Source organism: Malaclemys terrapin, chromosome 20 (genome assembly GCF_027887155.1).
Source record: "Malaclemys terrapin pileata isolate rMalTer1 chromosome 20, rMalTer1.hap1, whole genome shotgun sequence".
In the NCBI taxonomy this organism is placed as follows: Eukaryota; Metazoa; Chordata; order Testudines; family Emydidae; genus Malaclemys; species Malaclemys terrapin.
In genome coordinates this window covers 4,432,402-4,445,139 of record NC_071524.1, presented here as the reverse complement: position 1 = coordinate 4,445,139, position 12,738 = coordinate 4,432,402, and positions in this window count along the sequence as shown.

Here is a 12,738-nt window from a genome sequence, read left to right as displayed (position 1 = left end):
GCTACCGCTGCCCTGCACCCTGAGCTACCCCCGTGCCTGCACCCTGACCTACCCATTCCCTACACGCTCAGCTATCCCCTCCCTGCACCCTGAGCTACCCCCAGCCTGCACCCTCAGCTGCCCTGTACCCACAAACTGCCCCTAGCTACCCCTCCCTGCACCCTGACCTACCCCCTCCCGGCACCCTTAGCTACCCCCTGCCTGCACCCAGAGCTACCCCCTCCCTGCACCAACAGCTACCCCCTCCCTGCACCAACAGCTACCCCCTACCCGCACATAGCCCCTAGCTACCCCTGCCCTGCACCCTGAGCTATCCCCTGCTCGCAAACAGCCCCTAGCTACACGTCCCTGCACCTTGAGCTACCCCCCTGCCTGCACTCTGACCTACCCCCTCCCTACACGCTCAGCTATCCCCTCCCTGCACCATCAACTACCCCCTGCCTACACCCTCTGCTACCCCCTGCCCACACACAGCCCCTAGTTACACGTCCCTGCACCCTGAGCTACCCCCTGCCTGCACCCGACGTATCCCCTCCCTACACCGTCAGCTACTCCCAGCCTGCACCCTTAGCTGCCCTGTGCCCACAAACTGCCCCTAGCTACCCTTCCCGGCACCCTGACCTACCCCCTGCCCGCACACAACCCCTAGCTACCCCCGCCCTGCACCCTGAGCTACCCACTCCCTACATCCTCAGCTACCCCCTGCCAGCACAAAGCCCCTAGCTACTCCCTCCCTGCACCCTGACCTACCCTCTCCCGGCACCCTGACCTACCCCCTCCCTACACACTCAGCTACCCACTGCCCGCGCACACACCCTAGCTACCTCCTGTACCCTGACCTACCCCCTGCCTGTACCCTGAGCTCCCCCCTCCCTACACCCTCAGCTACCCCCTGCCTGCACACAGCCCTTAGCTACTCCCTGCACCCTGAGCTACCCCATCCCTGCACCCTGACATACCCCCTCCCTGCACCCTCAGCTACCCCCTGCCCCTACACAGCCCCCAGTTAACCCCACCCTACACCCTGAGCTACCCTATCATAGAAGCATAGAATATCAGGGTTGGAAGGGACCTCAGAAGGTCATCTAGTCCAATCCTCTGCTCAAAGCAGGACCAATCCTCAGCGAAATCATCCCAGCCAGGGCTTTGCCAAACCTGACCTTATAAACCTCTGAGGAAGGAGATTCCACCACCTCCCTAGGTGACCCATTCCAGTGCTTCACCACCCAACTAGTGAAAAAGTTTTTCCTTGACCTTTAGCACACAGCCCCTAGCTACCCCCTTCCTGCATCCTGATCTACCCCCATTCCCATGCACAGCCCCTAGCTATCTCTCTCTGTTCACGGTGAGATTCCCCCCTGCCTCTACACAGCTCCTAACTGCCCCTCTCTTTGCGCCCTCAGCTACCCACCTGCCTTCCCAATGAGTTACCCCCTCCCTGCACCCTGAGCTACCCCCCTGCCTGGACACTGGCCCTAGCTACCCCATCCCTGTACCCTGAGCTACCCCCCTGCCTGCCCCTTGAGTTACACTCTCCCTGCACCCTGATCTACAGTCCTAGTGCCCCATAGGATCTGTAGATCCACTAAGACATGTATTCCTGTGACAAGGTACCAGTTCAATCAGCACACCAGAGTGCTGTGTCTAGACTAGTACAAAGATGCCTCTCCTAGGACTTCTCCTTTTATACACTGATATAAAGAAGTCACATATTCCACTTTAGATCTTATCACTTACTACCCTTATCACCACTGTTTCTCCTTGTTCCTTGTAGTTCGAACAAACATCCTTATCCATTATCTTGTCAGTCCCTCTTTATCCTTAGGAGCAGTTGGTCTGTTCCTGTGCCATCTCTTAATCCTGTATTTAAAGGAGTTACTTGAAAACTCTGTGTGTCTCTGTACCATCCTCTCAGGTCAGGAGTGTGATTACTTGGTTAGCCAATACCCAGTGTATTACTATTCTCTCAAGGCCAGGCCTACTTCAGTTCACAGCCTTTGGTTCATACTGGTAGTTATGCCTAGAGCTCCAGCAAGGCCTACACTCACATTCCCACACTCGTCACACAGAACTTCAGACAAATGTGCATTAACCTCTAGGAGATCACAGGGGAGTCCTGTGGGCATAGGGCAGAACAAAACATTGGCAGATTCCACCTGCGACCATGGAGGGCTTAAACATGGCACACTCTGGGGCAGGGCAGAAAATGGATGTTTTTCCCCCCTGTGGAAACTTTAAATGAATTTCCATTGAAATTTTCAACAATAAAATTTTAACTTTTCATTGAAAAGCTGATAACCTGAAAAGTGTGTGTGAGGGGGAGGGGAATATTAGATTTTAGCCACTGAAAGCTGAAGATTTTCAGCTGAAAACTTCCAAAAACAAAAATATTTGGGGGTTTTTGGTTTTCCAACGAAAAATAAAAAATGTTCAAAGAAAGCAGAGACTCCACAAATAAATAAAATAAAATACAATACATTGTTTAGTCAAAAATCTACATTTCTATTGAAAATCGATCTTGATTTAAAATGCTCAGTGGGCCCTGGTGTACTCATCATTACGAATGTGTTGTTTCCTCAGTACCTTGGTGGGCTGTATGATACAGTCAGGTATCATACAGCACAATCCCTGCCCTTACAATCTGCTGTGGGTTATACTCTGAACTGGAGTGTTAAACTTTCCAATATCCTTTGCAACAGTCTGTCCTGCATATGTCTGTGGCTGGCCTAGCTACCCAGTCAGTCTGTCAGTGTCAGGCCCTGGGTACACACCAGATCTACACATCTCTTGCCCATTGCCCATTAGGTGGCTCAGGCACCCCAGATAGAGCGTCTTCTTCCCTCTTCAGTCAGACACTGGATCATCGTATCTGGTACCTATTGCACTTTTGCTCAGAGGGAGACTCCCCACACCTAGACTTTGGGGCTGTCTCTATCATAGGTCCAAACCAGAACCCCAAGTCCATACCCCCAAACTCTGGGGAAGGTCAGATGAAGATCTGCAGCTGGAGCGAAACCTCAGGGCCCATCTCCAGTTACTTTGTCCCTGTCCAACATCTTCCTTCCCCCTGGTCCCCTCTTGCACTGATCAACCACAGTCATAGAATCATAGAATATCAGGGTTGGCAGGGACCTCAGGAGGTCATCTAGTCCAACCCCCTGCTCAAAACAGGAACAATCCACAGACAGATTTTTACCCCAGATGGCCCCTTCAAGGATTGAACTCACAATTCTGGGTTTAGCAGGCCAATGCTCAAACCACTGAACTATCCTCCCCCCTTAACATTTAGAAATGTGAGCCTGTTTGGAGTCTTTAAACCAAGAGGGGACGTCTCTTGCTACCAGACATGCTCTGGCTGAGCCAGAAGTTAGCAGCTCAATGTAGGGATCCGTCAGGCAGGCTCTCTGGCTTGGGCTGTACAGACATTCTGACTAGTTAAACTGGCCCCTTCTGGCCTTTAAATCTACGACTATGAAAATAAACTGCCCTGGAAACCTCATGAGAACAGACTAAATGGAGAGAAAAACAGAATGAGGCAGGTTAAAGTGTGAGGACAAAAATAATAGCATGTGAGTGGGTTCTTCAATCCCACATCACAGTGTGTGATTCGCCCCCGCTCCGCTGGGCTGCTACTCGTGATCAGACTGGGGAGAGCTCACTGCTGGGTGGGGGAAGAGGTGTCTGCTCAGGCGACTCTGCAGATGCTCAGGGCCCTGTCGGCTCATCCAGCGGTTCCCTCCCTGTGCAGCTGCAGCTGGACTGGGTAAGCAGAGAATCACTAAGCAGGAGCCACAGCTTCGGGCACCAACACTCCTCCCTGTTCCCTCTTCTGAGCAGCAACCGATTGCTCTGTAATCCTGCAGAGTCTGTCTCCATTAACATCCTCACCAGGTCTGGAGAGTCGGGTCTAATTCTGCCCTGCCCTGTCACAAGAGAACCGACCCCCTTACACAGGGGCCTGATCCCCAGGCCAGTGAAGTCAGTGGATTCTTTCCATTCACACCAAGGGGCTTTGGATCAGGCCCTTTCTGGGCAGCATTGTCTGAGCTACAAGCAGGGCCCGGCTGCCATCCAAGGGTGCCAGCAGCTCAGCCTGAACCACAGCCCCAGGGGTCACTCTGGGCAGAGCCGCAACAATGCTGTGATGTAAAAACGACAGACTTTTGAAAATGAGAGTTTTTGTCAAACATTTTCATTTTTTCTAAAGTTCCCAATTTTTCAAACACAAAAATAAAACTGTTTTTTGGAGCTTTGTAAAAACTAAACTTAAAAGAAAAAAAATTACATTTAAAAAAAATGTGTGCAGAGAACTTTTTTAAAGTTTCAGCTTTTTGGCAAAAAAAAGGGGGGAAATATAAAAAAAAAATTCTTCACAAATGGTCTTGAAACAATGATATTTTTAAAAATGCAAAACATATTTACCCTGTCGCCTTCTATGCTCTGCTTAGAATAGGTAGAGTCACCATGTGTTCCACTGACCCTCACCTGAGCAGCTGAGCTCCCCCAAACATCCCCTGGCCAGCTGTTCTGCGGAGCTGACTCCATCCCAGGGGTGAAATGTGCTCAGCCACCATCCCACGACAATCAGTTACTGCATCAATTACTATGAAAAGTTGCTCTGCAAAACTTGTGCTCCTGACATGTTCCCCTTGAGACCCTCGGCTGTCTGGCTTCCCGCAGAGGTGTTAACGTCTATTCACAAGACTCCCACATGTTTCTTTGGTCTTTTGCCCTGGTTCCCCCACTTGCTTAGTGACACTGATTCCGGCTCCCACCTGCTCAGAGGTCACTTCTCTTTCTCAACCGTCTCGTGTTCTTCCCCATCCGGCAGTGCCTTGGTACTCCCCTGCCAGCAGGCACAGCAGACCCCTCGGGAGTCCAGAATGGGAGTGGGGGCAGTCAGGGCAGAAGTGGCTGGAGCTGGGTGTGGAGGACGGGGTGGAGGAGACTAAGCAGTCTCATGGTGGGTGTTCTCTGCAGGAGGGAGGAATTCACCTCTATGCAGAGGATCCCAAATGAGGCCCAGGCCCCATTTATGTCCTTCTTAAGCCCAGCGGGTGAATTTCTCCCTAGGGGAGCTGGGTCCCTCTCACCAGGGACTAGAGACCAGGGTGGAGGCAAAAGTTTCAGGCTCATCCAACATCCCAGGTCCAGCAATCACCCAGTGACCTTTCACCCTGACCCAGCTGTGCCTTTAGCCAGAGGGCTGTCTCCGGCCCCAGGCAGAGAGATGGGACAGGAGGCGTTTCCTCAGTGATATGTTTAGACAAACAAGTAAACCAGGCCCCCTCAGTTCTCAGTCCTCCAGCCCTAAATAGAGATGCTGTGGCCAGGGCGGGGAAGGGGGGTGGTGCAGGGCAGGAAATGGGGAGCGGTGACAAATATCAGATTGAGGAAGGGACAGAGCAGGTCAGGCAGAAGCTGTGACATCTCTGCTGCCTTAGCGCTACAGACCCCAGGGGTCCTGGGAGCAGGGAGAGGGGCTGTCTGGAGAATCCAACCCTGGGAGGCTCGGTGCTGGGGATGGGCCGGAGTTAGGAGTCAGCAGAGTCTGGGTTTACCGTCACAGCTCCACAGAGTTGAAGGCCAGGAGGTACCATTAGCCCATCCAGTCTGACCCCATGACAGCCCAGAGCAGAGAACTTCCCCTAGCTCCCCTGCACTGAGCCCAGTCACTTGTGTTTGACTAAAGTTTGACTATTCGGACACAGACTGGCTAACCTAGTGAGGAGGGCTTTAAACTAGGTTCGACGGGGACAGGTGAGCAAAGCCCACAGGTAAGTGGGGAACATGGAGACCGGGGAAATGAGTCGGAAACAAGAGGGAGTGTGGGCTATATTGGCAGAGAGAAAGGAGAGTCAGGAAAAAACTGGGAGGAAAGATCAAACCAGTATTTTAGATGCCTATATACAAATGCGAGAAGTATGGGGAATAAGCAGGAAGAACTGGAAGTGCTAATAAATAAATACAACTATGACATTGTTGGCATCACTGAAACTTGGTGGGATAATACACATGATTGGAATGTTGGTGTGGATGGGTACAGCTTGCTCAGGAAGGATAGACAGGGGAAAAAGGGAGGAGGTGTTGCCTTATATATTAAAAATGTACACACTTGGACAGAGATAGAGATGGACATAGGAGACGGAAGTGTTGAGAGTCTCTGGGTTAGGCTTAAAGGGGCAAAAAACAAGGGAGATGTCATGCTAGGCGTCTACTACAGGCCACCTAACCAGGTGGAAGAGGTGGATGAGGCTTTTTTCAAGCAACTAACAAAATCATCCAAAGCCCAAGACTTGGTGGTGATGGGGGACTTCAACTATCCGGATATATGTTGGGAAAATAACACAGCGGGGAACAGACTATCCAACAAATTCTTGGACTGCATTGGAGACAACTTTTTATTTCAGAAGGTTGAAAAAGCTACTAGGGGGGAAGCTGTTCTAGACTTGATTTTAACAAATAGGGAGGAACTCGTTGAGAATGTGAAAGTAGAAGGCAGCCTGGGTGAAAGTGATCATGAAATCATAGACTTTGCAATTCTAAGGAAGGGTAGAAGGGAGAACAGCAAAATAGAGACAATGGATTTCAGGAAGGCAGATTTTGGGAAGCTCAGAGAGCTGATAGGTAAGGTCCCATGGGAATCAAGACTGAGGGGAAAAACAACTGAGGAGAGTTGGCAGTTTTTCAAAGGGACACTATTAAGGGCCCAAAAGCAAGCTATTCCGCTGGTTAGGAAAGATAGAAAATGTGGCAAAAGACCACCTTGGCTTAACCACGAGATCTTGCACGATCTAAAAAATAAAAAGGAGTCATATAAAAAATGGAAACTAGGACAGATTACAAAGGATGAATATAGGCAAACAACACAGGAATGCAGGGGCAAGATTAGAAAGGCAAAGGCACAAAATGAGCTCAAACTAGCTACGGGAATAAAAGGAAACAAGAAGACTTTTTATCAATACATTAGAAGCAAGAGGAAGACCAAAGACAGGGTAGGCCCACTGCTTAGTGAAGAGGGAGAAACAGTAACAGGAAACTTGGAAATGGCAGAGATGCTTAATGACTTCTTTGTTTCGGTCTTCACCGAGAAGTCTGAAGGAATGCCTAACATAGTGAATGCTAATGGGAAGGGGGTAGGTTTAGCGGATAAAATAAAAAAAGAACAAGTTAAAAATCACTTAGAAAAGTTAGATGCCTGCAAGTCACCCGGGCCTGATGAAATGCATCCTAGAATACTCAAGGAGCTAATAGAGGAGGTATCTGAGCCTCTAGCTATTATCTTTGGAAAGTCATGGGAGACGGGAGAGATTCCAGAAGACTGGAAAAGGGCAAATATAGTGCCCATCTATAAAAAGGGAACTAAAAACAACCCAGGTAACTACAGACCAGTGAGTTTAACTTCTGTGCCAGGGAAGATAATGGAGCAAGTAATTAAGGAAATCATCTGCCAACACTTGGAAGGTGGTAAGGTGATAGGGAATAGCCAGCATGGATTTGTGAAGAACAAATCATGTCAAACCAATCTGATAGCTTTCTTTGATAGGATAACGAGCCTTGTGGATAAGGGTGAAGCGGTGGATGTGGTATACCTAGACTTTAGTAAGGCATTTGATACGGTCTCGCATGATATTCTTATCGATAAACTAGGCAAATACAAATTAGATGGGGCTACTATAAGGTGGGTGCATAACTGGCTGGATAATCGTACTCAGAGGGTTATAGTGGACCACAAGCTAAATATGAGTCAACAGTGTGATGCTGTTGCAAACAAAGCAAACATGATTCTGGGATGCATTAACAGGTGTGTTGTGAGCAAGACACGAGAAGTCATTCTTCCGCTCTACTCTGCTCTGGTTAGGCCTCAGCTGGAGTATTGTGTCCAGTTCTGGGCGCCGCATTTTAAAAAAGATGTGGAGAAACTGGAAAGGGTCCAAAGAAGAGCAACAAGAATGATTAAAGGTCTTGAGAACATGACCTATGAAGGAAGGCTGAAAGAATTGGGTTTGTTTAGTTTGGAAAAGAGAAGACTGAGAGGGGACATGATAGCAGTTTTCAGGTATATAAAAGGGTGTCATAAGGAGGAGGGAGAGAACTTGTTCACCTTAGCCTCTAAGGATAGAACCAGAAACAATGGGTTTAAACTGCAGCAAGGGAGGTCTAGATTGGACATTAGGAAAAAGTTCCTAACTGTCAGGGTGGTTAAACACTGGAACAAATTGCCTAGGGAGGTTGTGGCATCTCCGTCTCTGGAGATATTTAAGGGTAGGTTAGATAAATGTCTACTAGGGATGGTCTAGGCAGTATTTGGTCCTGCCATGCGGGCAGGGGACTGGACTCGATGACCTCTCGAGGTCCCTTCCAGTCCTAGAATCTATGAATAAAAAAGCATCCCCCAGAAAGGCCTCTGGCCTGGCCGTGACTCCCCCATTTCCCTGGGGAGCTGGTGCCAGGGGTTAATCCCCCGCACTGGGAGAAACTGCTGCTTCCTTTCTCACTGGAGTTTGCCCAGACTCAGCGTACAGACCTCGGGTCTGGTTCTGCCTGTCTCTGCTGCACTGAGGAGCCCGTCAGCACCCTCACTCACTCGCTCATTTTCACTGGGCTGGGACAGGGAATTGGGGTGCAGGAGGGGGTGAGGGCTCTGGCTGGGGGTGCAGGCTCTGGGGTGGGGCCGGGGCTGAGGGGTTTGGGTGCGGGAGGGGGATCTGGCCTGGGGCAGGTGGATGGGCTGCTGGAGGAGATGAGGCCTCTGGCTTGGGGTGCATGCTCTGGGGTGGAGCCGGGGCTGAGGGGTTTGGGTGCAGGAGGGGGCTCCGGGTTAGGTCAGGGGTTGGGGCGTGGGAGGAGGTGCGGAGTGCAGGCTCTGGGAGGGAGTTTGATTGTGGTAGGGGGGTTAGGGGTGCGGGGTCCAGCCAGCGCTGACCTAAGACAGCTCCTGGGAAGTGGCTGGCATGTCCCTCCACTGAGTGACTCTCCCCTTCCCCCCACAGCATCAGATTTCACCGATGCCAACATTGCCCACCTGGGACTGGGTGCCGTGGTCCTGCTCGTCCTGGGTCTGATCCTGGCAGAGGCCTATTACAGCCGCCCAAAGGGGCGCTCTAGGTGAGGTGACCCCCCCCTTCTGTGCCCCTTGCTCCCCCAATGGCTGGTCCCAGGGCGACACAGGCCCCCCTAACCTGTCATCTCTCTGTGCCCCCAGGAGCCTGGATCCAGCCATGTGGAGAAGAGAATCTACCCAGGGGATGAGCCGCTTCCCCTCAGGGAGCTGAGATGCCGGCACAAAACCCCCTGCCCCCCAAAACCCTTGCGTCAGAGGTCCCCACCACCACCACTCCCAACCTGACAGCTGTACTCCAATATCGAACCCCTGATCCCTGGCCCCGCAGCACCAACCTCTGTGCTGGGCGTGTTGGGCTCCCAACAGAGCAGACCCTGGAAGGCGCCGGGGTCTTACTCTCTGGCCTAGCTGGGCCAGTTCTGTCCCGGGGTCGACTGCGGAGTCCGGGGGGCGGATCAGGGCTGTGGCTGGGGCAGAGGGTTGGGGTCCGGCAGGGGTCAGGGTTCAGGGGTGGTACTTAACTCAAAAAGTTCCCAGAAGCAGCAGCATGTCCTTCCTCCAGCTCCTATGCGGAGGCGTGGCCAGGCAGCTCTGTGCATTGCCCCATCCACAGGCACTGCCTCTGCAGCTCCCATTGGCTGTGGTTCCCGGCCAATGGGAGCTGCACGGGTGGCACTTGGGGCTAGGGCAGCTTGCAGAGCTCCCTGGCTGCCCCTACATGTAGGAGCCGGAGGGGGGACATGCTGGCGGCTTCCCAGGAGCCATGTGGCGTGGAGGCTAGCAGGGAACCTGTCAGCCCCACTGTGCAGCACTGCCAACCGGACAGTCAATGGCCTGGTCAGCAGTGCTGACTGGAGCTGCCAGGATCCCTTTTCAACTGGGTGTTTCAATCGAAAACTGGACACCTGGTCACCCTACCTAGCGTTTTCCCAACTGGCGGCTGGGTAGTTAAATCCCTCAGTATCATCAGGGCTCATCGCCCAGGCCCGATCTGGGCCCCCACATCCCACAGAATCCCAGAAACGCGAGAGAGAGCCCACTGTAAGGATAAGGTCTTGTCCTCTAGCCATATTTTTTGGCCTGTAGCTATATTGTAAAGCCTAAAACCTAAGGCCTTTGTCTGCAGCCACATTAAAAGAGCAGCGGCCATTAGCTGAGAAGCAGGAAGTCAAATCCTCACATTCCATCTAAATGATATTAAAATAATGTAATATCAAGCTGTTAAGAAGGAGACCCTGTCCTAATGGTACCCACTATCGCCAGATAAAGAAACAGATCTTAAGATGTTTAAAGAAAACTTACTTTGATAACATCCTGTTTGGCAAGAAATCACTTCTCAATAGCTAACAAATTTATTTGGGGACTAACACATGTATTTGGGCATAAGCTTCTGTGGGAGTGGGAAATACAGTAAGCAGGTGTAAATATACAGCATATGAAAAGATGGGAGTTGCCTTACCAAGTGGAGGGGTCAGTGCTAATGAGCCAATTCAATAAGGTGGAAGTGGGCTATTCTCAACAGTTGACAAGAAAAGGTGAATACCAAGGGAGGAAAAAATCACTTTTGTAGTGCTAATGAATTCAATGTAATCAAGGTCTCTGTTAGTCTCTAAGGTGCCACAAAGACTCCTAGTTGTTTTTGCTGATACAGACTAACACGGCTACCCCTCTGAAACTTATCAATAGCTGTGGTTGTGGACCCCTCATTTCTTTATTGTTCTGTCATTATGGTCCCCACTTCCCTATTGTTTGTCTGGATGATCTCTGTCTGGTTCTTTGACTATTTCTGTCTGTTATATAATTAATTTTGCTAGTTGTAAATTAATTAAGGTGGTGGGGTATGATTGGTTAGAGAATTGTGTTAGGCTTGGTTAGTAAAATTTTAGTATAATGTTTGGTTAAGGTATAGCTAAGCAGGACTCAAGTTTCACTATTGTCAAGGCTCCTTCCCCACTCTGAACTTTAGGGTACAGATGTGGGGGCCTGCATGAAAACTTCTAAGCTTAACTACCAGCTTAGATCTGGTCCACTGCCACCACTCCCAATGGGCTAACTCCCTTCCTGGGTAGCCTTGAGAGACTCTTCCACCAACTCCCTGGTGAACACAGATCCAACCCCTTGGATCTTAAAAGAAGGAGAAATTAACCATCCCCCCTCCTTTCTCCCACCAACTCCTGGTGGATCCAGACCTAAATCCTTGGATCTAAAAACAAGGAAAAATCAATCAGGTTATTTAAAAAGGCTTTTAATTAAAGAAAAAGGTCAACATCATCTCTGTAAAATCAGGATGGAAAATAACTTTACAGGGGTAATCAAACTTAAAGAGCCCAGAGGACCCCCCTCTAGCCTTAGGTTCAAAGTACAGCAAACAGAGGTAAACACCCTAGCAAAAGGTACATTTACAAGTTGAGAAAACAAAGATAAAACTAACACGCCTTGCCTGGCTGTACTTACAAGTTTGAAATATGAGAGACTTGTTCAGAAAGATTTGGAGAGCCTGGATTGATATCTGGTCCCTCTTAGTCCCAAGAGCAAACTTCCCCTAAAACAAAGAGCACAAACAAAAGCCTTCCCCGCCCCGCCCCAAGATTTGAAAGTATCTTGTCCCCTTATTGGTCCTTTGGGTCAGGTGTCAGCCAGGTTACCTGAGCTTCTTAACCCTTTACAGGTAAAAGGATTTTGGAGTCTCTGGCCAGGAGGGATTTTATAGTATTGTACACAGGAGGGCTGTTACCCTTCCCTTTATAGTTATGACAACTATATAAACTGGGATTGAAAAGGAAATTCTTTGGGAACCAACTCCAGGACACAGCACCAAGAACAGAGCTGCCAGACTTCAACACTCTGCCAATGACACCGTGGAGAAACGGGATGCCCCAGATGGACCTGATCAAGAAAAGTTCATCTGTCTTATTGGGAGTGATGAGCATTGTTATATGCTTAGCAAGTGCAGTCTGTTTTTCGTGATTGTCAATAAATGAAGAATAAGGCCATTAATGTGTAAGGCTCTGTCATTGGTGAAAGGTTCTGCAAAACCGCAGAAAATTACGCCTGAGTCCTAGGAATTGGGTACAGGTGGGTACTTAAATTGATAGGGTTACACCTGAGCCCTAAGAACAGGGTAAGGGTGGGTGCCCTAGAATGTGAGTAACAGACAATTTTGTGTGGGTAACACCCAGCCCCCTGTGTGTGGGAACATTGCATCTGGCTCTGGCACTGGAATAATGGCACTTACTGCCCCCCAGGTGTCTGTCCCCCTCCTCTCTCTGCAGCAGGGTTCCCCAGCCCCTTTTCTCTCCCCCTTTCTCCCTAGACCTGCCCCTGCCTCTATGTCCATTGCACAAACCCCCAGAGCGTCCTTCTCCCCTGCCCCCCCCACAATCTCCCCACCCCAGGGGGCATCTGTGATAACAGAGCCTCCAAATTTCCCCTCGTGGTGGGTTCAGCTGAGGAAGGTGAGTGAGAATTTTGGGCAGCATCATGAGACCCTGAAAGAATGAAAGTTGCAAAAGTGAGACAGAAAGATGGGATTAGTCCAACTCGAGCGGCCACTGGACAGAATGCACGGGCCAGGTCAGGAGTACGCCTGGGACACGGGAGAAGCGGGGAAGGGAAATCTGTGACTCAAAATTGGGGTGTCAGAAACGAGACCTCATTGGTGGACAAAATATTGC